The sequence below is a fragment of the Panulirus ornatus genome, chromosome 51, assembly GCF_036320965.1.
Source record: "Panulirus ornatus isolate Po-2019 chromosome 51, ASM3632096v1, whole genome shotgun sequence".
In the NCBI taxonomy this organism is placed as follows: Eukaryota; Metazoa; Arthropoda; class Malacostraca; order Decapoda; family Palinuridae; genus Panulirus; species Panulirus ornatus.
Genome location: NC_092274.1, coordinates 10,428,997 through 10,453,215, shown reverse-complemented (window position 1 = coordinate 10,453,215; position 24,219 = coordinate 10,428,997). Strand labels below are relative to the sequence as shown.

The following is a 24,219-nucleotide window of genomic DNA, read 5'->3' as shown; positions in this document are numbered from 1 at the left end:
ATGTCATAGCCAGTCAGTAATCCCATAAAGGCAAGGGTTACAAAGTATCATACCATAATCCCATGACCTGCAAAGGGTTACACAGTATCATACCATAATCCCATGAAGGCAAGGGTTACACTGTATCATACCATAATCCCATGAAGGCAAGGGTTACACAGTATCATACCATAATCCCATGAAGGCAAGAGTTACACTGTATCATACCATAATCCCATGAAGGCAAGGGTAACACTGTATCATTCCATAATCCCATGAAGGCAAAGGGTTATACTATATCATACCATAATCCCATGAAGGCAAGGGTTACACTGTATCATACCATAATTCCATGAAGGAAAAGGGTTACACTGTATCATACCATAATAATATGAAGGCAAGGTTTAGACTGTATCATACCATAAGCCCATGAAAGCAAAGGGTTACACTGTATCATACCATAATCCCATGAAAGCAAAGGGTTATACTGTATCATACCATAATCCCATGAAGGCAAGGGTTACACTGTATCATACCATAATCCCATGAAGGCAAGAGTTACATTGTATCATACCATAATCCCATGAAGGCAAGGGTTACACTGTATCATTCTATAATCCTATGAAGGCAAAGGGTTATACTATATCATACCATAATCCCATGAAAGCAAGGGTTACACTGTATCATACCATAATTCCATGAAGGAAAAGGGTTACACAGTATCATACCATAATAATATGAAGGCAAGGTTTACACTGTATCATACCATAATCCCATGAAGGCACAGGGTTATACTGTATCACACCATAATCCCATGAAGGCACAGGGTTATACTGTATCGTACCATAATCCCAAGAAGGCACAGGGTTATACTGTATCATACCATAATCCAATGAAGGCAAGGGTTATACTGTTATTTTTTTTTATTTTGCTTTGTCGCTGTCTACTGCGTTTGCGAGGTAGCGCAAGGAAACAGACGAAAGAAATGGCACAACCCACCCCCATACACAATGTACACACACACACACCCATATACGCAACTATACATACCTATACATCTCAATGCGAGGTAACGCAAGGAAACAGACGAAAGAAATGGCACAACCCACCCCCATACACAATGTACACACACACACGCAAATATACATACCTATACATCTCAATGTACACATATATATACACACACAGACACATACATATATACCCATGCACACAATTCACACTGTCTGCCCCTATTCATTCCCATCGCCACCTCGCCACACATGGAATACCATCCCACTCCCCCCTCATGTGTGCGAGGTAGCACTAGGAAAAGACAACAAAGGCCTCATTTGTTCACACTCAGTCTCCAGCTGTCACGCAATAATGCCCGAAACCACAGCTCCCTTTCCACATCCAGGCCCCACACAACTTTCCATGGTTTACCCCAGACACTTCACATGCCCTGATTCAATCTACTGACAGCACGTCAACCCCGGTATACCACATCGATCCAATTCACTCTATTCCTTGCCCGCCTTTCACCCTCCTGCATGTTCAGGCCTCGATCGCACAAAATCTTTTTCACTACATCTTTCCACCTCCAATTTGGTCTCCCACTTCTCCTCGTTCCCTCCACCTCCGACACATATATCCTCTTGATCAATCTTTCCTCACTCATTCTCTCCATGTGCCCAAATCATTCCAAAACACCCTCTTCTGCTCTCTCAACCACGCTCTTTTTATTTCCACACATCTCTCTTGCCCTTACATTACTTACTCAATCAAACCACCTCACACCACACACTGTCCTCAAACATATCATTTCCAGCACATCCACCCTCCTGCGCACAACTCTATCCATAGCCCACGCCTCACAACCATACAACATTGTTGGAACCACTATTCCTTCAAACATACCCATTTTTGCTTTCCGAGATAATGTTCTCGACTTCCACACATTCTTCAAGGCTCCCAGGATTTTCGCCCCCTCCCCAACCCCATGATTCACTTCCGCTTCCATGGTTCCATCCGCTGCCAAATCCACTCCCAGATATCTAAAACACTTTACTTCCTCCAGTTTTTCTCCATTCAAACTAACCTCCCAATTGACTTGACCCTCAACCCTACTGTACCTAATAACCTTGCTCTTATTCACATTTACTCTTAACTTTCTTCTTTCACACACTTTACCAAACTCAGTCACCAGCTTCTGCAGTTTCTCAAATGAATCAGCCACCAGCGCTGTATCATCAGCGAACAACAACTGACTCACTTCCCAAGCTCTATCATCCACAACAGACTTCATACTTGCCCCTGTTTCCAAAACTCTTGCATTCACCTAACTAACAACCCCATCCATAAACAAATTAAACAACCATGGAGACATCACACACCCCTGCCGCAAACCTACATTCACTGAGAACCAATCACACTGAGAACCAATCACTTTCCTCTCTTCCTACACATACACATGCCTTACATCCTCGATAAAAACTTTTCACTGCTTCTAACAACTTGCCACCCACACCATATATTCTTAATACCTTCCACAGAGCATCTCTATCAACTCTGTCATATGTCATATGCCTTCTCCAGATCCATAAATGCTACATACAAATCCATTTGCTTTTTTAATTATTTCTCACATACATTCTTCAAAGCAAACACCTGATCCACACATCCTCTACCACTTCTGAAACCACACTGCTCTTCCCCAATCTGATGCTCTGTGCATGCCTTCACCCTCTCAATCATCACCCTCCCATATAATTTACCAGGAATACTCAACAAACTTATACCTCTGTAATTTGAGCACTCACTCTTATCCCCTTTGCCTTTGTACAATGGCACTATGCACGCATTCCACCAATCCTCAGGCACCTCACCATGAGTCATACATACATTAAATAACCTTACCAACCAGTCAACAATACAGTCACCCCCTTTTTTAATAAATTCCACTGCAATACCATCCAAACCTGCTGCCTTGCCGGCTTTCATCTTCTGCAAAGCTTTTACTACCTCTTCTCTGTTTACCAAATCATTTTCCCCTAACCCTCTCACTTTGCACACCACCTCGACCAAAACACCCTATATCTGCCACTCTATCATCAAACACATTTAACAAACCTTCAAAATACTCACTCCATCTCCTTCTCACATCACCACTACTTGTTATCACCTCCCCATTTGCGCCCTTCACTGAAGTTCCCATTTGCTCTCTTGTCTTACGCACTTTATTCACCTCCTTCCAGAACATCTTTTAATTCTCCCTAAAATTTAATGATACTCTCTCACCCCAACTCTCATCTGCCCTCTTTTTCACCTCTTGCACCTTTCTCTTGACCTCCTGTCTCTTTCTTTTATACATCTCCCACTCAACTGCATTTTTTCCCTGCAAAAATCGTCCAAATGCCTCTCTCTTCTCTTTCACTAATAATCTTACTTCTTCATCCCACCACTCACTACCCTTTCTAATCAACCCACCTCCCACTCTTTTCATGCCACAAGCATCTTTTGCGCAATCCATCACTGATTCCCTAAATATATCCCATTCCTCCCCCACTCCCCTTACTTCCATTGTTCTTACCTTCTTCCATTCTGTACTCAGTCTCTCCTGGTACTTCCTCACACAAGTCTCCTTCCCAAGCTCACTTACTCTCACCACCCTCTTCACCCCAACATTCACTCTTCTTTTCTGAAAACCCATACAAATCTTCACCTTAGCCTCCACAAGATAATGATCAGACATCCCTCCAGTTGCACCTCTCAGCACATTAACATGCAAAAGTCTCTCTTTCGAGCGCCTGTCAATTAACATGTAATCCAATAATGCTCTCTGGCCATCTCTCCTACTTACATACATATACTTATGTATATCTCGCTTTTTAAACCAGGTATTCCCAATCACCAGTCCTTTTTCAGCACATAAATCTACAAGCTCTTCACCATTTCCATTTACAACACTGAACACCCCATGTATACCAATTATTCCCTCAACTGCCACATTACTCACCTTTGCATTCAAATCACCCATCACTATAACCCGGTCTCGTGCATCAAAACCACTAACACACTCATTCAGCTGCTCCCAAAACACTTGCCTCTCATGATCTTTCTTCTCATGCCCAGGTGCATATGCACCAATAATCATCCATCTCTCTCCATCAACTTTCAGTTTTACCCATATCAATCGAGAATTTACTTTCTTACATTCTATCACATACTCCCACAACTCCTGTTTCAGGAGTACTGCTACTCCTTCCTTTGCTCTTGTCCTCTCACTAACCCCTGACTTTACTCCCCAGACATTCCCAAACCACTCTTCCCCTTTACCCTTGAGCTTCGTTTCACTCAGAGCCAAAACATCCAGGTTCCTTTCCTTAAACATACTACCTCTCTCTCCTTTTTTCACATCTTGGTTACATCCACACACATTTAGACACCCCAGTCTGAGCCTTCGAGGAGGATGAGCACTACCCGCGTGACTCCTTCTTCTGTTTCCCATTTTAGAAAGTTAAAAAAAATACGAGGGGAGGATTTCTGGCCCCCCGCTCCTGTCCCCTCTAGTCGCCTTCTACGACACACGAGGAATGCGTGGGAAGTATTCTTTCACCCCTATCCCCAGGGATAATATATATATATATATATATATATATATATATATATATATATATATATATATATATATATACATATATATATACATACACATACATACGCACATATGCACACACACACACATATACATATATATACATATGAAAAATGTAAGAAATAATTTAGAAAACTGAAACTTCTAGCTTGAAATGAAATGAAAAAATGAATGTCAGAAAATGGTTCAACCTCTGGCTATGGAAAAGGGAAATGTATAATTTATTTACACAAACGTCAATAGTAGTTCTCATCAATTTAACCACTGTATAAATAAGCTTCAATGTCTAAGCTACATTTTTTCCAATTTCACTATTTTCTTGTCAAAGCACCATGTATGAAAACAATCACTCCAGTAACACAACTATAAACATTTACTTCCCCTTTAAAAAAGTTCTGGGGAAGTCTGTCTCGATACACCGCGGGACACTCTACCGCATATATATATATATATATATATATATATATATATATATATATATATATATATATATATATATATATATATATATAAAAAAGAAAAAAAAAATTTTAAATTTCCAAAAGAAGGAACAGAGGGGGCCAGGTACGGATATTCCAAAAAAGGCCCAGTCCTCTGTTCTTAACGCTACCTCGCTAACGCGGGAAATGGCGAATAGTTTAAAAGAAAGAAAAAAGAAAGAAAATATATTTTTTTTTCATAGTATTTGCCATTTCCCGCATTAGCGAGATAACGTTAAGAACAGAGGACTGGGCCTTAGAGTAAATATCCTCACCTGACCCCCTTCTCTGTTCCTTCTTTTGGAAAATTAAAAAAAACGAGAGGGAAGGATTTCCAGCCCCTGCTCCCTTCCCTTTTAGTCGCCTTCTACAAGACGCAGGAAATATGTGGGAAGTATTCTTTCTCCCCTATCCCTATACCCTTCCATCATTCCGGAATAAGTTCTACAGTTTCTTTCAAAACCAGTTAAATTCTACATGTTTTTTCTCTTGGGAACTTGTTTTTCATTTTCCGTGGACTCATAGGAATATACTTGATCACGCGCAAACATTTTTTTCCAAAAGAAGGGACAGAGAAGGGGGCCAGATGAGGATATTCCCTCAAAGGCCCAGTCCTCTGTTCTTGACGCTACCTCGCTAATGCGGGAAATGGCGAATAGTTTGAAAGAAAAAGAAGAAAAATTATGAAGTATGAAGTCTGTTGGGGATGAGAGAGCTTGGGAAGTGAGTCAGTTGTTGTTCGCTGATGATACAGCGCTGGTGGCTGATTCATGTGAGAAACTGCAGAAGCTGGTGACTGAGTTTGGTAAAGTGTGTGGAAGAAGAAAGTTAAGAGTAAATGTGAATAAGAGCAAGGTTATTAGGTACAGTAGGGTTGAGGGTCAAGTCAATTGGGAGGTGAGTTTGAATGGAGAAAAACTGGAGGAAGTGAAGTGTTTTAGATATCTGGGAGTGGATCTGGCAGCGGATGGAACCATGGAAGCGGAAGTGGATCATAGGGTGGGGGAGGGGGCGAAAATTCTGGGAGCCTTGAAGAATGTGTGGAAGTCGAGAACATTATCTCTGAAAGCAAAAATGGGTATGTTTGAAGGAATAGTGGTTCCAACAATGTTGCATGGTTGCGAGGCGTGGGCTATGGATAGAGTTGTGCGCAGGAGGATGGATGTGCTGGAAATGAGATGTTTGAGGACAATGTGTGGTGTGAGGTGGTTTGATCGAGTGAGTAACTTAAGGGTAAGAGAGATGTGTGGAAATAAAAAGAGCGTGGTTGAGAGAGCAGAAGAGGGTGTTTTGAAGTGGTTTGGGCACATGGAGAGAATGAGTGAGGAAAGATTGACCAAGAGGATATATGTGTCGGAGGTGGAGGGAACGAGGAGAAGTGGGAGACCAAATTGGAGGTGGAAAGATGGAGTGAAAAAGATTTTGTGTGATCGGGGCCTGAACATGCAGGAGGGTGAAAGGAGGGCAAGGAACAGAGTGAATTGGATCGATGTGGTATACCGGGGTTGACGTGCTGTCAATGGATTGAATCAGGGCATGTGAAGCGTCTGGGGTAAACCATGGAAAGCTGTGTAGGTATGTATATTTGTGTGTGTGGACATATGTATATACATGTGTATGGGGGTGGGTTGGGCCATTTCTTTCGTCTGTTTCCTTGCGCTACCTCGCAAACGCGGGAGACAGCGACAAAGCAAAAAAAAAAAATATATATACATATATATATATATATATATATATATATATATATATATATATATATATATATATATATATCCCTGGGGATAGGGGATTAAGAATACTTCCCACGTATTACCTGCGTGTCGTAGAAGGCGACTAAAAGGGGAGGGAGCGGGGGGCTGGAAATCCTCCCCTCTCGGTTTTTTTTTTTCAATTTTCCAAAAGAAGGAACAGAGAATTGGGCCAGGTGAGGGTATTCCCTCAAAGGCCCAGTCCTCTGTTCTTAACGCTACCTCGCTAATGCGGGAAATGGCGAATAGTTTGAAAGAAAAGAAAAGAAGAATATATATATATATATATATATATATATATATATATATATATATATATATATATATATATATATATATATACGAATAAAGTGTATATGAACACGCACCTTCATAGAACATACAAAGCTCCAACAGCCAGGATCGAACCTGGGACCCCTTGTGCAAGAGGCAGGCATGCTAACTGCTAGGCTAAGGGACTGTATAATAGGAAACAACTATTCGAAATACTAAGTACTCGAATACCCTCCGTCTCACAATGGTGAGCAACGGGGTCTCTCGGTTGTTTCCGAACAGAACACATAGCCAGCTGATAGCGTTTTACCGAACCTGACTGTACATGTCATCTGTATATATCATCCCTGGGGATAGGGGAGAAAGAATACTTCCCACATATTCCCTGCGCGTCGTAGAAGGCAACTAAAAGGGGAGGGAGCGGGGGGGCTGGAAATCCTCCCCTCATTCTTTTTTTAATTTTCCAAAAAAAGTAGCAGAGAAGGGGGCCAGGTGAGGATATTCCCTCAGAGGCCCAGTCCTCTGTTCTTAATGCTACCTCGCTAATGCGGGAAATGGCGAATAGTTTAAAAGAAAAGAAATATATATATATATATATATATATATATATATATATATATATATATATATATATATATATATATGGTCACACCCATCGACAACGGTAACCTCCAGAAGACCGATTTCGACGATGAAGGCCTGCACTGTGGCTGAGAGATTGACTTGAGGAGGCAAAAGTGATATTGTGACAGTGATTGTGTCAGCGTCGCGTCGCCTCGCCGCAGTGTATCGAGACAGACTTCCCCAGAACTTTTAAAGGGGAAGTAAATGTTTATAGTTGTGTTAATGGAGTGATAGTTTTCATGCATGGTGTTTTTGACAAGAAAATAGTGAAGTTGGAGAAAAATGTAGCTTAGACATTGAAGCTTATTGACACAGTGGTGAAATTGATGAGAACTGCTATTGACGTTTGTGTGAATAAATTGTACATTTCCTTTTCCATAGCCAGAGGTTGAACCATTATGTGACATTCATTTTTTTTTCATTCATTTCAAGCTAAAAGTTTGTTTTCTAAATTGTTTCTTACATTTTTCATATGTATATATATGTATGTGTGTGTGTGTGTGTGTATGTGCATATGTGTGTGTGTGTGTGTGTGTGTGTATATGTATATATATATGTATATTATCCCTGGGGATAGGGGTGAAAGAATACTTCCCACGTATTCCTCGCGTGTCGTAGAAAGCGACTAGAGGGGACGGGAGCGGGGGGCTGGAAATCCTCCCCTCCTTGTGTTAACTTTCTAAAATGGGAAACAGAAGAAGGAGTCACGCGGGGAGTGATCATCCTCCTCGAAGGCTCAGAGTGGGGTGCCTAAATGTTGTGGATGTAACCAAGATGTGAAAAAAGGAGAGATAGGTAGTATGTTTGAGGAAAGGAACCTGGATGTTTTGGCTCTGAGTGAAACGAAGCTCAAGGGTAAAGGGGAAGAGTGGTTTGGAAATGTCTGGGGAGTGAAGTCAGGGGTTAGTGAGAGGACAAGAGCAAGGGAAGGAGTAGCAATACTCCTGAAACAGGAGTTGTGGGAGTATGTGATAGAATGTAAGAAAGTAAATTCTCGATTAATATGGGTAAAATTGAAAGTTGATGGAGAGAGGTGGGTGATTATTGGTGCATATGCACCTGGGCATGAGAAGAAAGATCATGAGAGGCAAGTGTTTTGGGAGCAGCTAAATGAGTGTGTTAGCGGTTTTGATGCACGAGACCGGGTTATAGTGATGGGTGATTTGAATGCAAAGGTGAGTAATGTGGCAGTTGAGGGAATAATTGGTATGCATGGGGTGTTCAGTGTTGTAAATGGAAATGGTGAAGAGCTTGTAGATTTATGTGCTGAAAAAGGACTGATGATTGGGAATACCTGGTTTAAAAAGCGAGATATACATAAGTATACTTATGTAAGTAGGAGAGATGGCCAGAGAGCGTTATTGGATTACGTGTTAATTGACAGGCGTGCGAAAGAGAGACTTTTGGATGTTAATGTGCTGAGAGGTGCAACTGGAGGGATGTCTGATCATTATCTTGTGGAGGCTAAGGTGAAGATTAGTATGGGTTTTCAGAAAAGAGGAGTGAATGTTGGGGTGAAGAAGGTGGTGAGAGTAAGTGAGCTTGGGAAGGAGACCTGTGTGGGGAAGTACCAGGAGAGACTGTGTACAGAATGGAAAAAGGTGAGAACAATGGAAGTAAGGGGAGTGGGGGAGGAATGGGATGTATTTAGGGAATCAGTGATGGATTGCGCAAAAGATGCTTGTGGCATGAGAAGAGTGGGAGGTGGGCTGTTTAGAAAGGGTAGTGAGTGGTGGGATGAAGAAGTAAGAGTATTAGTGAAAGAGAAGAGAGAGGCATTTGGACGATTTTTGCAGGGAAAAAATGCAATTGAGTGGGAGAAGTATAAAAGAAAGAGACAGGAGGTCAAGAGAAAGGTGCAAGAGGTGAAAAAAAGGGCAAATGAGAGTTGGGGTGAGAGACTATCAGTAAATTTTAGGGAGAATAAAAAGATGTTCTGGAAGGAGGTAAATAGGGTGCGTAAGACAAGGGAGCAAATGGGAACCTCAGTGAAGGGCGTAAATGGGGAGGTGATAACAAGTAGCGGTGATGTGAGAAGGAGATGGAATGAGTATTTTGAAGGTTTGTTGAATGTGTCTGATGACAGAGTGGCAGATATAGGGTGTTTTGGTCGAGGTGGTGTGCAAAGTGAGAGGGTTAGGGAAAATGATTTGGTAAACAGAGAAGAGGTAGTAAAAGCTTTGCGGAAGATGAAAGCCGGCAAGGCAGCAGGTTTGGATGGTATCGCAGTGGAATTTATTAAGAAAGGGGGTGACTGTATTGTTGACTGGTTGGTAAGGTTATTTAATGTATGTATGACTCATGGTGAGGTGCCTGAGGATTGGCGGAATGCGTGCATAGTGCCATTGTACAAAGGCAAAGGGGATAAGAGTGAGTGCTCAAATTACAGAGGTATAAGTTTGTTGAGTATTCCTGGTAAATTATATGGGAGGGTATTGATTGAGAGGGTGAAGGCATGTACAGAGCATCAGATTGGGGAAGAGCAGTGCGGTTTCAGAAGTGGTAGAGGATGTGTGGATCAGGTGTTTGCTTTGAAGAATGTATGTGAGAAATACTTAGAAAAGCAAATGGATTTGTATGTAGCATTTATGGATCTGGAGAAGGCATATGATAGAGTTGATAGAGATGCTCTGTGGAAGGTATTAAGAATATATGGTGTGGGAGGCAAGTTGTTAGAAGCAGTGAAAAGTTTTTATCGAGGATGTAAGGCATGTGTACGTGTAGGAAGAGAGGAAAGTGATTGGTTCTCAGTGAATGTAGGTTTGCGCCAGGGGTGTGTGATGTCTCCATGGTTGTTTAATTTGTTTATGGATGGGGTTGTAAGGGAGGTAAATGCAAGAGTCCTGGAAAGAGGGGCAAGTATGAAGTCTGTTGGGGATGAGAGAGCTTGGGAAGTGAGTCAGTTGTTGTTCGCTGATGATACAGCGCTGGTGGCTGATTCATGTGAGAAACTGCAGAAGCTGGTGACTGAGTTTGGTAAAGTGTGTGGAAGAAGAAAGTTGAGAGTAAATGTGAATAAGAGCAAGGTTATTAGGTACAGTAGGGGTGAGGGTCAAGTCAATTGGGAGGTGAGTTTGAATGGAGAAAAACTGGAGGAAGTGAAGTGTTTTAGATATCTGGGAGTGGATCTGTCAGCGGATGGAACCATGGAAGCGGAAGTGGATCATAGGGTGGGGGAGGGGGCGAAAATTTTGGGAGCCTTGAAAAATGTGTGGAAGTCGAGAACATTATCTCGGAAAGCAAAAATGGGTATGTTTGAGGGAATAGTGGTTCCAACAATGTTGTATGGTTGCGAGGCGTGGGCTATGGATAGAGATGTGCGCAGGAGGATGGATGTGCTGGAAATGAGATGTTTGAGGACAATGTGTGGTGTGAGGTGGTTTGATCGAGTAAGTAACGTAAGGGTAAGAGAGATGTGTGGAAATAAAAAGAGCGTGGTTGAGAGAGCAGAAGAGGGTGTTTTGAAATGGTTTGGGCACATGGAGAGAATGAGTGAGGAGAGATTGACCAAGAGGATATATGTGTCGGAGGTGGAGGGAACGAGGAGAAGAGGGAGACCAAATTGGAGGTGGAAAGATGGAGTGAAAAAGATTTTGTGTGATCGGGGCCTGAACATGCAGGAGGGTGAAAGGAGGGCAAGAAATAGAGTGAATTGGAGTCATGTGGTATACAGGGGTTGACGTGCTGTCAGTGGATTGAAGCAAGGCATGTGAAGCGTCTGGGGTAAACCATGGAAAGCTGTGTAGGTATGTATATTTGCGTGTGTGGACGTGTGTATGTACATGTGTATGGGGGGGGGGGGCCATTTCTTTCGTCTGTTTCCTTGCGCTACCTCGCAAACGCGGGAGACAGCGACAAAGTATAAAAAAAAAAAAAAAAAAAAAAATATATATATATATATATATATATATATATATATATATATATATATATATATATATATATATATATATATATATATATATCCCTAGGGATAGGAGAGAAAGAATACTCCCCACGTATTCCCTGCGTGTCGTAGAAGGCGACTAAAGGGAAGGGAGCGGGGGGCTGGAAATGCTCTCATCCCATTTTTTTTTTTTCCCAAAAGAAGGAACAGAGAGGCCAGGTGAGGATATTCCCTCAAAGGCCCAGTCCTCTGTTCTTAACGCTACCTCACTAATGCGGGAAATGGCGAATAATATAAAAAAAAGAAAAAAGTATATACATACATTTTCCCTGGGGACAGGGAAGAAAGAATACTTCCCACATATTCCCTGTGTGTCGTAGAAGGCAACTAAAAGGGAAGGGAGTGGGGGGCTGGAAATCCTCCCCTCTTGATATTTTTTTTTAACTTTTCCAAAAGAAGGAACAGAGAATGGGGCCGGGTGCGGATATTCCCTCAAAGGCCCAGTCCTTTGTTCTTAACGCTACCTTTCTAATGTGGTAAATGGCGAATGGTATGAAAATATATATATATATGTTGTGGATGTAACCAAGATGTGAAAAAAGGAGAGATAGGTAGTATGTTTGAGGAAAGGAACCTGGATGTTTTGGCTCTGAGTGAAACGAAGCTCAAGGGTAAAGGGGAAGAGTGGTTTGGAAATGTCTGGGGAGTGAAGTCAGGGGTTAGTGAGAGGACAAGAGCAAGGGAAGGAGTAGCAATACTCCTGAAACAGGAGTTGTGGGAGTATGTGATAGAATGTAAGAAAGTAAATTCTCGATTAATATGGGTAAAATTGAAAGTTGATGGAGAGAGGTGGGTGATTATTGGTGCATATGCACCTGGGCATGAGAAGAAAGATCATGAGAGGCAAGTGTTTTGGGAGCAGCTAAATGAGTGTGTTAGCGGTTTTGATGCACGAGACCGGGTTATAGTGATGGGTGATTTGAATGCAAAGGTGAGTAATGTGGCAGTTGAGGGAATAATTGGTATGCATGGGGTGTTCAGTGTTGTAAATGGAAATGGTGAAGAGCTTGTAGATTTATGTGCTGAAAAAGGACTGATGATTAGGAATACCTGGTTTAAAAAGCGAGATATACATAAGTATACTTATGTAAGTAGGAGAGATGGCCAGAGAGCGTTATTGGATTACGTGTTAATTGACAGGCGTGCGAAAGAGAGACTTTTGGATGTTAATGTGCTGAGAGGTGCAACTGGAGGGATGTCTGATCATTATCTTGTGGAGGCTAAGGTGAAGATTAGTATGGGTTTTCAGAAAAGAGGAGTGAATGTTGGGGTGAAGAAGGTGGTGAGAGTAAGTGAGCTTGGGAAGGAGACCTGTGTGGGGAAGTACCAGGAGAGACTGTGTACAGAATGGAAAAAGGTGAGAACAATGGAAGTAAGGGGAGTGGGGGAGGAATGGGATGTATTTAGGGAATCAGTGATGGATTGCGCAAAAGATGCTTGTGGCATGAGAAGAGTGGGAGGTGGGCTGTTTAGAAAGGGTAGTGAGTGGTGGGATGAAGAAGTAAGAGTATTAGTGAAAGAGAAGAGAGAGGCATTTGGACGATTTTTGCAGGGAAAAAATGCAATTGAGTGGGAGAAGTATAAAAGAAAGAGACAGGAGGTCAAGAGAAAGGTGCAAGAGGTGAAAAAAAGGGCAAATGAGAGTTGGGGTGAGAGACTATCAGTAAATTTTAGGGAGAATAAAAAGATGTTCTGGAAGGAGGTAAATAGGGTGCGTAAGACAAGGGAGCAAATGGGAACTTCAGTGAAGGGCGTAAATGGGGAGGTGATAACAAGTAGCGGTGATGTGAGAAGGAGATGGAATGAGTATTTTGAAGGTTTGTTGAATGTGTCTGATGACAGAGTGGCAGATATAGGGTGTTTTGGTCGAGGTGGTGTGCAAAGTGAGAGGGTTAGGGAAAATGATTTGGTAAACAGAGAAGAGGTAGTAAAAGCTTTGCGGAAGATGAAAGCCGGCAAGGCAGCAGGTTTGGATGGTATCGCAGTGGAATTTATTAAGAAAGGGGGTGACTGTATTGTTGACTGGTTGGTAAGGTTATTTAATGTATGTATGACTCATGGTGAGGTGCCTGAGGATTGGCGGAATGCGTGCATAGTGCCATTGTACAAAGGCAAAGGGGATAAGAGTGAGTGCTCAAATTACAGAGGTATAAGTTTGTTGAGTATTCCTGGTAAATTATATGGGAGGGTATTGATTGAGAGGGTGAAGGCATGTACAGAGCATCAGATTGGGGAAGAGCAGTGCGGTTTCAGAAGTGGTAGAGGATGTGTGGATCAGGTGTTTGGTTTGAAGAATGTATGTGAGAAATACTTAGAAAAGCAAATGGATTTGTATGTAGCATTTATGGATCTGGAGAAGGCATATGATAGAGTTGATAGAGATGCTCTGTGGAAGGTATTAAGAATATATGGTGTGGGAGGCAAGTTGTTAGAAGCAGTGAAAAGTTTTTATCGAGGATGTAAGGCATGTGTACGTGTAGGAAGAGAGGAAAGTGATTGGTTCTCAGTGAATGTAGGTTTGCGCCAGGGGTGTGTGATGTCTCCATGGTTGTTTAATTTGTTTATGGATGGGGTTGTAAGGGAGGTAAATGCAAGAGTCCTGGAAAGAGGGGCAAGTATGAAGTCTGTTGGGGATGAGAGAGCTTGGGAAGTGAGTCAGTTGTTGTTCGCTGATGATACAGCGCTGGTGGCTGATTCATGTGAGAAACTGCAGAAGCTGGTGACTGAGTTTGGTAAAGTGTGTGGAAGAAGAAAGTTGAGAGTAAATGTGAATAAGAGCAAGGTTATTAGGTACAGTAGGGGTGAGGGTCAAGTCAATTGGGAGGTGAGTTTGAATGGAGAAAAACTGGAGGAAGTGAAGTGTTTTAGATATCTGGGAGTGGATCTGTCAGCGGATGGAACCATGGAAGCGGAAGTGGATCATAGGGTGGGGGAGGGGGCGAAAATTTTGGGAGCCTTGAAAAATGTGTGGAAGTCGAGAACATTATCTCGGAAAGCAAAAATGGGTATGTTTGAGGGAATAGTGGTTCCAACAATGTTGTATGGTTGCGAGGCGTGGGCTATGGATAGAGATGTGCGCAGGAGGATGGATGTGCTGGAAATGAGATGTTTGAGGACAATGTGTGGTGTGAGGTGGTTTGATCGAGTAAGTAACGTAAGGGTAAGAGAGATGTGTGGAAATAAAAAGAGCGTGGTTGAGAGAGCAGAAGAGGGTGTTTTGAAATGGTTTGGGCACATGGAGAGAATGAGTGAGGAGAGATTGACCAAGAGGATATATGTGTCGGAGGTGGAGGGAACGAGGAGAAGAGGGAGACCAAATTGGAGGTGGAAAGATGGAGTGAAAAAGATTTTGTGTGATCGGGGCCTGAACATGCAGGAGGGTGAAAGGAGGGCAAGAAATAGAGTGAATTGGAGTCATGTGGTATACAGGGGTTGACGTGCTGTCAGTGGATTGAAGCAAGGCATGTGAAGCGTCTGGGGTAAACCATGGAAAGCTGTGTAGGTATGTATATTTGCGTGTGTGGACGTGTGTATGTACATGTGTATGGGGGGGGGGGGGCCATTTCTTTCGTCTGTTTCCTTGCGCTACCTCGCAAACGCGGGAGACAGCGACAAAGTATAAAAAAAAAAAAAAAAAAAAATAAATATATATATATATATATATATATATATATATATATATATATATATATATATATATCCCTAGGGATAGGAGAGAAAGAATACTTCCCACGTATTCCCTGCGTGTCGTAGAAGGCGACTAAAAGGGAAGGGAGCGGGGGGCTGGAAATGCTCTCATCCCATTTTTTTTTTTTCCCAAAAGAAGGAACAGAGAGGCCAGGTGAGGATATTCCCTCAAAGGCCCAGTCCTCTGTTCTTAACGCTACCTCACTAATGCGGGAAATGGCGAATAATATAAAAAAAAGAAAAAAGTATATACATACATTTTCCCTGGGGACAGGGAAGAAAGAATACTTCCCACATATTCCCTGTGTGTCGTAGAAGGCAACTAAAAGGGAAGGGAGTGGGGGGCTGGAAATCCTCCCCTCTTGATATTTTTTTTTAACTTTTCCAAAAGAAGGAACAGAGAATGGGGCCGGGTGCGGATATTCCCTCAAAGGCCCAGTCCTTTGTTCTTAACGCTACCTTTCTAATGTGGTAAATGGCGAATGGTATGAAAATATATATATATATGTCTGTGGATGTAACCAAGATGAGAAAAAAGGAGAGATAGGTAGTACGTTTGAGGAAAGGAACCTGGATGTTTTGGCTCTGAGTGAAACGAAGCTCGAGGGTAAAGGGGAAGAGTTATTTGGGAATGTCTTGGGAGTAAAGTCAGGTGTTAGTGAGAGGACAAGAGCAAGGGAAGGAGTAGAAGTACTCCTGAAACAGGAGTGGTGGGAGTATGTGATAGAGTGTAAGAAAGTAAACTCTAGATTGATATGGGTAAAACTGAAAGTTGATGGAGAGAGATGGGTGATTATTGGTGCATATGCACCTGGGCATGAGAAGAAAGATCATGAGAGGCAAGTGTTTTGGGAGCAGCTGAATGAGTGTGTTAGTGGTTTTGATGCACAAGACCAGGTTATAGTGATGGGTGATTTTGAATGCAAAGGTGAGTAATGTGTTAGTTGAGGGAATAATTGGTATACATGGGGTGTTCAGTGTTGTAAATGGAAATGGTGAAGAGCTTGTAGATTTCTGTGCTGAAAAAGGACTGGTAATTAGGAATACCTGGTTTAAAAAAAAGAGATATTCATAAGTATACGTATGTAAGTAGGAGAGATGGCCAGAGAGCGTTATTGTATTATGTGTTACTTGTTAGGCACGCAAAAGAGAGACTTTTGGATGTTAATGTGCTGAGAGGTGCAACTGGAGGGATGTCTGATCATTCTCTTGTGGAGGCAAAGGTGAAGATTTGTATAGGTTTTCAAAAAAGAGGAGAGAATGTTGGGGTGAAGAGAGTGGTGAGAGTAAGTGAGCTTGGGAAGGAGACTTGTGTGAGGAAGTGACAGGAGAGACTGAGTATAGAATGGAAAAAGGTGAGAACAAAGGAGGTAAGGGGAGTGGGGGAGGAACGGGATGCATTTAGGGAAGCAGTGTTGGCTTGTGCAAAAGATGCTTGTGGCATGAGAAGAGTGGGAGGTGGACAAATTAGAATGGGTAGTGAGTGGTGGGATGAAGAAGTAAGATTATTAGTGAAAGAGAAGAGAGAGGCATTTGGGCGATTTTTGCAGGGAAAAAATGTAAATGAGTGGGAGATGTATAAAAGAAAGAGGCAGGAGGTCAAGAGAAAGGTGCAAGAGGTGAAAAAGAGGGCAAATGAGAGTTGGGGTGAGAGAGTATCATTAAATTTTAGGGAGAATGAAAAGATGTTCTGGAAGGAGGTAAATAAAGTGCATAAGACAAGGGAGCAAATAGGAACTTCAGTGAAGGGGGCTAATGGGGAGGTGATAACAAGTAGTGGTGATGTGAGAAAGAGGTGGAGTGAGTATTTTGAAGGTTTGTTGAATGTGTTTGATGATAGAGTGGCAGATATAGGGTGTTTTGGTCGAGGTGGTGTGCAAAGTGAGAGGGTTAGGGAAAATGATTTGGTAAACAGAGAGGAGGTAGTAAAAGCTTTGCGGAAGATGAAAGCCGGCAAGGCAGCAGGTTTGGAGTGGAATTTATAAAATAAGGGGGTGACTGTTTTGTTGACTGGTTGGTAAGGTTATTTAATGTATGTATGATTCATGGTGAGGTGCCTGAGGATTGGCGGAATGCTTGCATAGTGCTATTGTACAAAGGCAAAGGGGACAAAGGTGAGTGCTCAAATTACAGAGGTATAAGTTTGTTGAGTATTCTTGGTAAATTATATAGGAGGGTATTGATTGAGAGGGTAAAGGCATGTACAGAGCATTAGATTGGGGAAGAGCAGTGTGGTTTCAGAAGTGGTAGAGGATGTGTGGATCAGGTGTTTGCTTTGAGGAATGTATGTGAGAAATACTTAGAAAAGCAAATGGATTTGTATGTAGCATTTATGGATCTGGAGAAGGCATATGATAGAGGTGATAGAGATGCTCTGCGGAAGGTATTAAGAATATATGGTGTGGGAGGCAAGTTGTTAGAAGCAGTGAAAAGTTTTATCGAGGATGTAAGGCATGTGCATGTGTAGGAAGATAGGAAAGTGATTGGTTCTCAGTGAATGTAGGTTTGCGGCAGGGGTGTGTAATGTCTCCATGGTTGTTTAATTTGTTTACGGATGGGGTTGTTATGGAGGTGAATGGAAGAGTTGTGGAAAGAGGGGCAAGTATGCAGTCTGTTGTGGATAAGAGAGCTTGGGAAGTGAGTCAGTTGTTGTTCGCTGATGATACAGTGCTGGTGGCTGATTCATGTGAGAAACTGCAGAAGCTAGTGACTGAGTTTGGTAAGGTGTGTGAAAGAAGAAAGCTGAGAGTAAATGTGAATAAGAGCAAAGTTATTAGGTACAGTAGGGTTGAGGGTCAAGTCAATTGGGAGGTAAGTTTGAATGGAGAAAATTTGGAGGAAGTGAAGTGTAGATATCTGGGAGTGGATCTGGCAGCGGATGGAACCATGGAAGCGGAAGTGAATCATAGGGTGGGGGAGGGGGCGAAAATTCTGGGAGCCTTGAAGAATGTGTGGAAGTTGAGAACATAATCTCAGAAAGCAAAAATGGGTATGTTTGAAGGAATAGTGGTTCCAACAATGTTGTATGGTTGTGAGGCATGGGCTATGGATAGAGTTGTGCGCAGGAGGGTGGATGTGCTGGAAATGAGATGTTTGAGGACATATGTGGTGTGAGGTGGTTTGATCGAGTAAGTAATAATAGGGTAAGAGAGATGTGTGGTAATAAAAAGAGTGTGGTTGAGAGAGCAGAAGATGGTGTTTTGAAGTGGTTTGGTCACATGGAGAGAATGAGTGAGGAAAGATTGACAAAGAGGATATATGTCAGAGGTGGAGGGATCGAGAAGTGGGAGACCAAATTGGAGGTGGATAGAGTGAAAAAGATTCTGAGAGATCGCGGCCTGAGCATGCAGGAGGGTGAAAGGCGTGCAAGGAATAGAGTGAATTGGAATGATGTGGTATACCGGTGTCAACGTGCTGTCAATGGATTGCACCTGGGCATGTGAAGCATCTGGGATAAACCATGGAAAGTTCTGTGGGGCTTGGATGTGGAAAGGGAGGTGTGGTTTCGGTGCATTATTACATGACAGCTAGAGACTGGGTGTGAACGAATGGGGTCTTTGTTGTCTTTTCCTACCGCTACCTCGCACACATGAGGGGGAAGGGGATGGTTATTTCATGTGTGGCAAGGTGACGATGGGAATGAATAAAAGCAGATAGCATGAATTATGTACATGTGTATATATGTACATATCAGTGTGTGTATGTATATATATGTATACATTGAGATGTATAGGTATGTATATTTGCTTGTGTGGACATGTATGTATATACATGTGTATGTGGGTGGGTTGGGCCATTCTTTCGTCTGTTTCCTTGCGCTACCTCGCTAACGCAGGAGACAGCGATAAAGCAAATTACAAAATAAAAATTAATTATATATATATATATATATATATATATATATATATATATATATATATATATATATATATTTTTTTTTTGCTTTGTCGCTGTCTCCCGTGTTTGCGAGGTAGCGCAAGGAAACAGACGAAAGAAATGGCCCAACCCACCCCCATACACATGTATATACATACGTCCACACACGCAAATATACATACCTACACAGCTTTCCATGGTTTACCCCAGACGCTTCACATGCCTTGATTCAATCCACTGAAAGCACGTCAACCCCGGTATACCACATCGCTCCAATTCACTCTATTCCTTGCCCTCCTTTCACCCTCCTGCATGTTCAGGCCCCGATCACACAAAATCTTTTTCACTCCATCTTTCCACCTCCAATTTGGTCTCCCACTTCTCCTCATTTCCTCCACCTCCGACACATATATCCTCTTGGTCAATCTTTCCTCACTCATTCTCTCCATGTGACCAAACCATTTCAAAACACCCTCTTCTGCTCTCTCAACCAAACTCTTTTTATTTCCACACATCTCTCTTACCCTTACGTTACTTACTCGATCAAACCACCTCACACCACATATTGTCCTCAAACATCTCATTTCCAGCACATCCATCCTCCTGCGCACAACTCTATCCATAGTCCACGCCTCGCAACCATACAACATTGTTGGAACCACTATTCCTTCAAACATACCCATTTTTGCTTTCCGAGATAATGTTCTCGACTTCCACACATTCTTCAAGGCTCCCAGAATTTTCGCCCCCTCCCCCACCCTATGATCCACTTCCGCTTCCATATTTCCATCCGCTGCCAGATCCACTCCCAGATATCTAAAACACTTCACTTCCTCCAGTTTTTCTCCATTCAAACTCACCTCCCAATTGACTTGACCCACAACCCTACTGTACCTAATAACCTTGCTCTTATTCACATTTACTCTTAACTTTCTTCTTTCACACACTTTACCAGTCACCAGCTTCTGCAGTTTCTCACATGAATCAGCCACCAGCGCTGTATCATCAGCAAACAACAACTGACTCACTTCCCAAGCTCTCTCATCCCCAACAGACTTCATACTTGCCCCTCTTTCCAAAACTGTTGCATTCACCTCCCTAACAACCCCATCCATAAACAAATTAAACAACCATGGAGAAATCACACACCCCTGCCGCAAACCTACATTCACTGAGAACCAATCACTTTCCTCTCTTCCTACACGTACACATGCCTTACATCCTCGATAAAAACTTTTCACTGCTTCTAACAACTTGCCTCCCACACCATATATTCTTAATACCTTCCACAGACCATCTCTATCAACTCTATCATATGCCTTCTCCAGATCCATAAATGCTACATACAAATCCATTTGCTTTTCTAAGTATTTCTCACATACATTCTTCAAAGCAAACACCTGATCCACACATCCTCTACCACTTCTGAAACCACACTGCTCTTCCCCAATCTGATGCTCTGTGCATGCCTTCACACTCTCAATCAATACCCTCCCATATAATTTGTCAGGAATACTCAACAAACTTATACCTCTGTAATTTGAGCACTCACTCTTATCCCCTTTGCCTTTGTACAATGGCACTATGCACGCATTCCACCAGTCCTCAGGCACCTCACCATGAGTCATACATACATTAAATAACCTTACCAACCAGTCAACAATACAGTCACCCCCTTTTTTTATAAATTCCACTGCAATACCATCCAAACCTGCTGCCTTGCCGGGTTTCATCTTCCGCAAAGCTTTTACTACCTCTTCTCTGTTTACCAAATCATTTTCCCTAACCCTCGCGCTTTGCACACCACCTCGACCAAAACACCCTATATCTGCCACTCTATCATCAAACACATTCAACAAACCTTCAAAATACTCACTCCATGTCCTTCTCACATCACCACTACTTGTTATCACCTCCCCATTTGCGCCCTTCACTGAAGTTCCCATTTGCTCCCTTGTCTTACGCACTTTATTTACCTCCTTCCAGAACATCTTTTTATTCTCCCTATATATATATATATATATATATATATATATATATATATATATATATACCAAGTTATTCTCCTCTGTATGTATGCAAACACACTCAAGCCTATGCCAGGAGGAGGCATCACTGGAGACATTATTCTCATGATGAATAACTATGCAAAGTAAAATATTACGTGCTATAGCAAGGAAGGTTTTGTTTGTTTTAGCATGCTGAAGTGTGTGAGATGAAAGGCTGTAATGCAAGTGATCCACTCCAATGAAATGAAAACATATTAAAGATAAGAAAGTGGAATAGAATAATCATTTTATAGTGGAAGTCCTCAATTTATGAAGGGGTTATGTTCTTGGACCCTGCTCATAAGGTGACTTCTTCCTAAGTAAGAGTATATAAGGAAATCAGAGTAAACACCTATATCTGACTGTAATATCTACCATCCATTCATATCTCTGAGGCCCAATCCCTCTGTAAACTGCCATCAAGGTAATGGCTACAGAAAAAGTCACTTATCCCTGTCCTTACATGCTTCCTTCACATACATCATTCCGTGCATTCTTCCACCATTTCTCTCTTCACCACTCTTCCACTCTACTTCCCTATGTCCCAGTTGGTTTGCCTCTCACACCAACCCCTTTAATTGTATAATTATACACTCTCCTTGGGAATTTGCAATCTTCCCATTTCGTCAATGCCCAAACCATTATGTTTCACCCACTCTACCATACCAAATCTATCATGCAGTTCCTCATTTCTTTCTTCATTCTGTTAGTCATACCACATGCTCATCTCTAATAACTCACTTCCACAGACTGGATTCTTGACCTCTGAGACTTATTCCATGTCCATTTTTCAGCTGGATAGATCAAGAGGATCCAGAGGACTAGGCTATCCCATAATCTTTTCATCACTTACATACTTATACCTCTACCCCTCACTTTTCTATTAAAGGACCCAATGACTCTTCTACCACATTGAACTGCTCTCTTCCTTATCTCTCCTTCCCTTTTATCAAAATCACCCGAGAGAACTCCTAAATATTCAAATTCTCTCACCTCTTCCATTCTCCCTCCCTCATACCTATAAAACAGTTTGGTTCATTTTCTTCTGTCGATGTAAAGGGTTTTGCAAAACCTATACCTTCACTCTGTATCCTTTCAAACACCATTACTTTACTTTTACTCACATTTACCTTCAATCACCTGTGCTTACACACATAAAACACACTTACAACTTTCAGCAACTTCTCTACACTCTCAGCAAACAACACAGTATCATCTGCCAAAATGTTTGTCACTAGCCACCACACCTCACCACCAAACTCCATTTCCACATACTCTTAAAGTCCCTAGTTTTGCTTTCACCTCTCTTAACACTCCATCCATAAACAGATGCTCCTTGATATACGTCTGAGTTCCATTCTGACCAAACGGTCAGATCTCGAAATGGACACAAGTTGGACGTATGTCAGCATGGAACATAGAATTCATATACCTGTACGGCATTCTTTTATCCTACTCAATTTCTATCATGATTATCTCATTTTATATCAAGCAGCTTTATTGTATGATTCTGTAATTTCATTTTACCATTCATTTAAGATTCTTCAGTTCACGGATTGATTCGTCCCATCTTTCAATGAACTTTTCAGCAGCTCCTTTGTCAGCACTTGCTGCTTCACCTGTGACTCAAACACTGTGCAAGCTATATCTTCTTTTATATCTATTGAATCAACCATGACTTACTATGTTCTCTAAGTAATCCTCTCTCACTTACTCCTTAAAAGTCTCAAAAAGACTTCTTGCCTTCACCTGAATTGTTAGTAAGCTTAGTGGTACACATTTTTTAATTTGATCTTCAATCCACAGCATCAACGACTTTTCCATTTTGTGGATGGGGTCTTGCCATTGCTTTATCATTATCATAGACTTCATAATTGCCAAATCTTTCACTGCTTTACATATTTCTTTTATGTCCTTCAAAATTGTGGAGACCATCAAATGGGTGATTACCTTCATTTTCAATTCCAAATCAAGTGTTAGCTTCTTGCTAGATGTATCAACATGTGATGGGTTTTTCCTCTAGCTCATTATCTTCTTTGGGGTTCAATAAAAAAAATAGTTTATTCCAGACCAAAAATTTGTTAGATTCACTTGAATAGCGAGCACTAACTGAATGGTAACTGAGAACGAGGACTGAGAGAGATGCTATGATGTATACAATGCCAGGACTGTCTGATATTCACTATTGTGCGCATGCTGCCATTAGCATTGGCAAATGTATGACTGTACAATTTTCATATGTATATTCTTCAGGCTGCATGTTCAGATGGTCATAAGTCACATAGTCATAATTCAGGAGCATCTGTACATATGTTAAAAAGCCACAGTGAAATCACATAGCCCTACCAAAATTTTCAACCAACTCTCCATCCACTCTTACACATGCATTTGTATTAAATAATGCATTCTGAATAAACTATTTATATATTCATTATACTCAATACACATAAATGCCCATCACGCACATATGCATACATACACTTTACATATTCATACTTGCTTGCCTTCATCCATTCCTGTCACACAGGAAATAGCATCGCTACCCCTCGCATCAGCGTGGTAGCACCAAGGCAACAGACAAAAAAGACCACATTCATTCACATTCAGTCTCTAGCTGTCATGTGCAATGCACTGAAACCTTAGTTCCCTATCCACATCCAGGCCCCACAGACCTTTCCATGTTTTACCCCAGACAGCACATCATCACCAGTATACTACATTGTTCCAATTCACTCTCTATTATGCAACATTTAATGAAAAAATGCACTTATAAGAAGTGTGTGAAAGAAGAAAGTTAAGAGTAAATGTGAATAAGAGCAAGGTTATTAGGTACAGTAGGGTTGAGGGTCAAGTCAACTGGGAGGTAAGTGTGAATGGAGAAAAACTGGAGGAAGTAAAGTGTTTTAGATATCTGGGAGTGGAT

At 41.8% G+C, this 24,219-nt stretch overlaps 1 protein-coding gene across 1 annotated transcript in view; it reads right to left on the bottom strand.

Annotated features, from left to right (window-relative positions):
• The window catches only part of LOC139764751 (protogenin-like), a 1,310,239-nt gene that overhangs the window by 483,359 nt on the left and 802,661 nt on the right, over nucleotides 1-24,219 (bottom strand). The gene's annotated exons all lie outside the window — the stretch shown is intronic.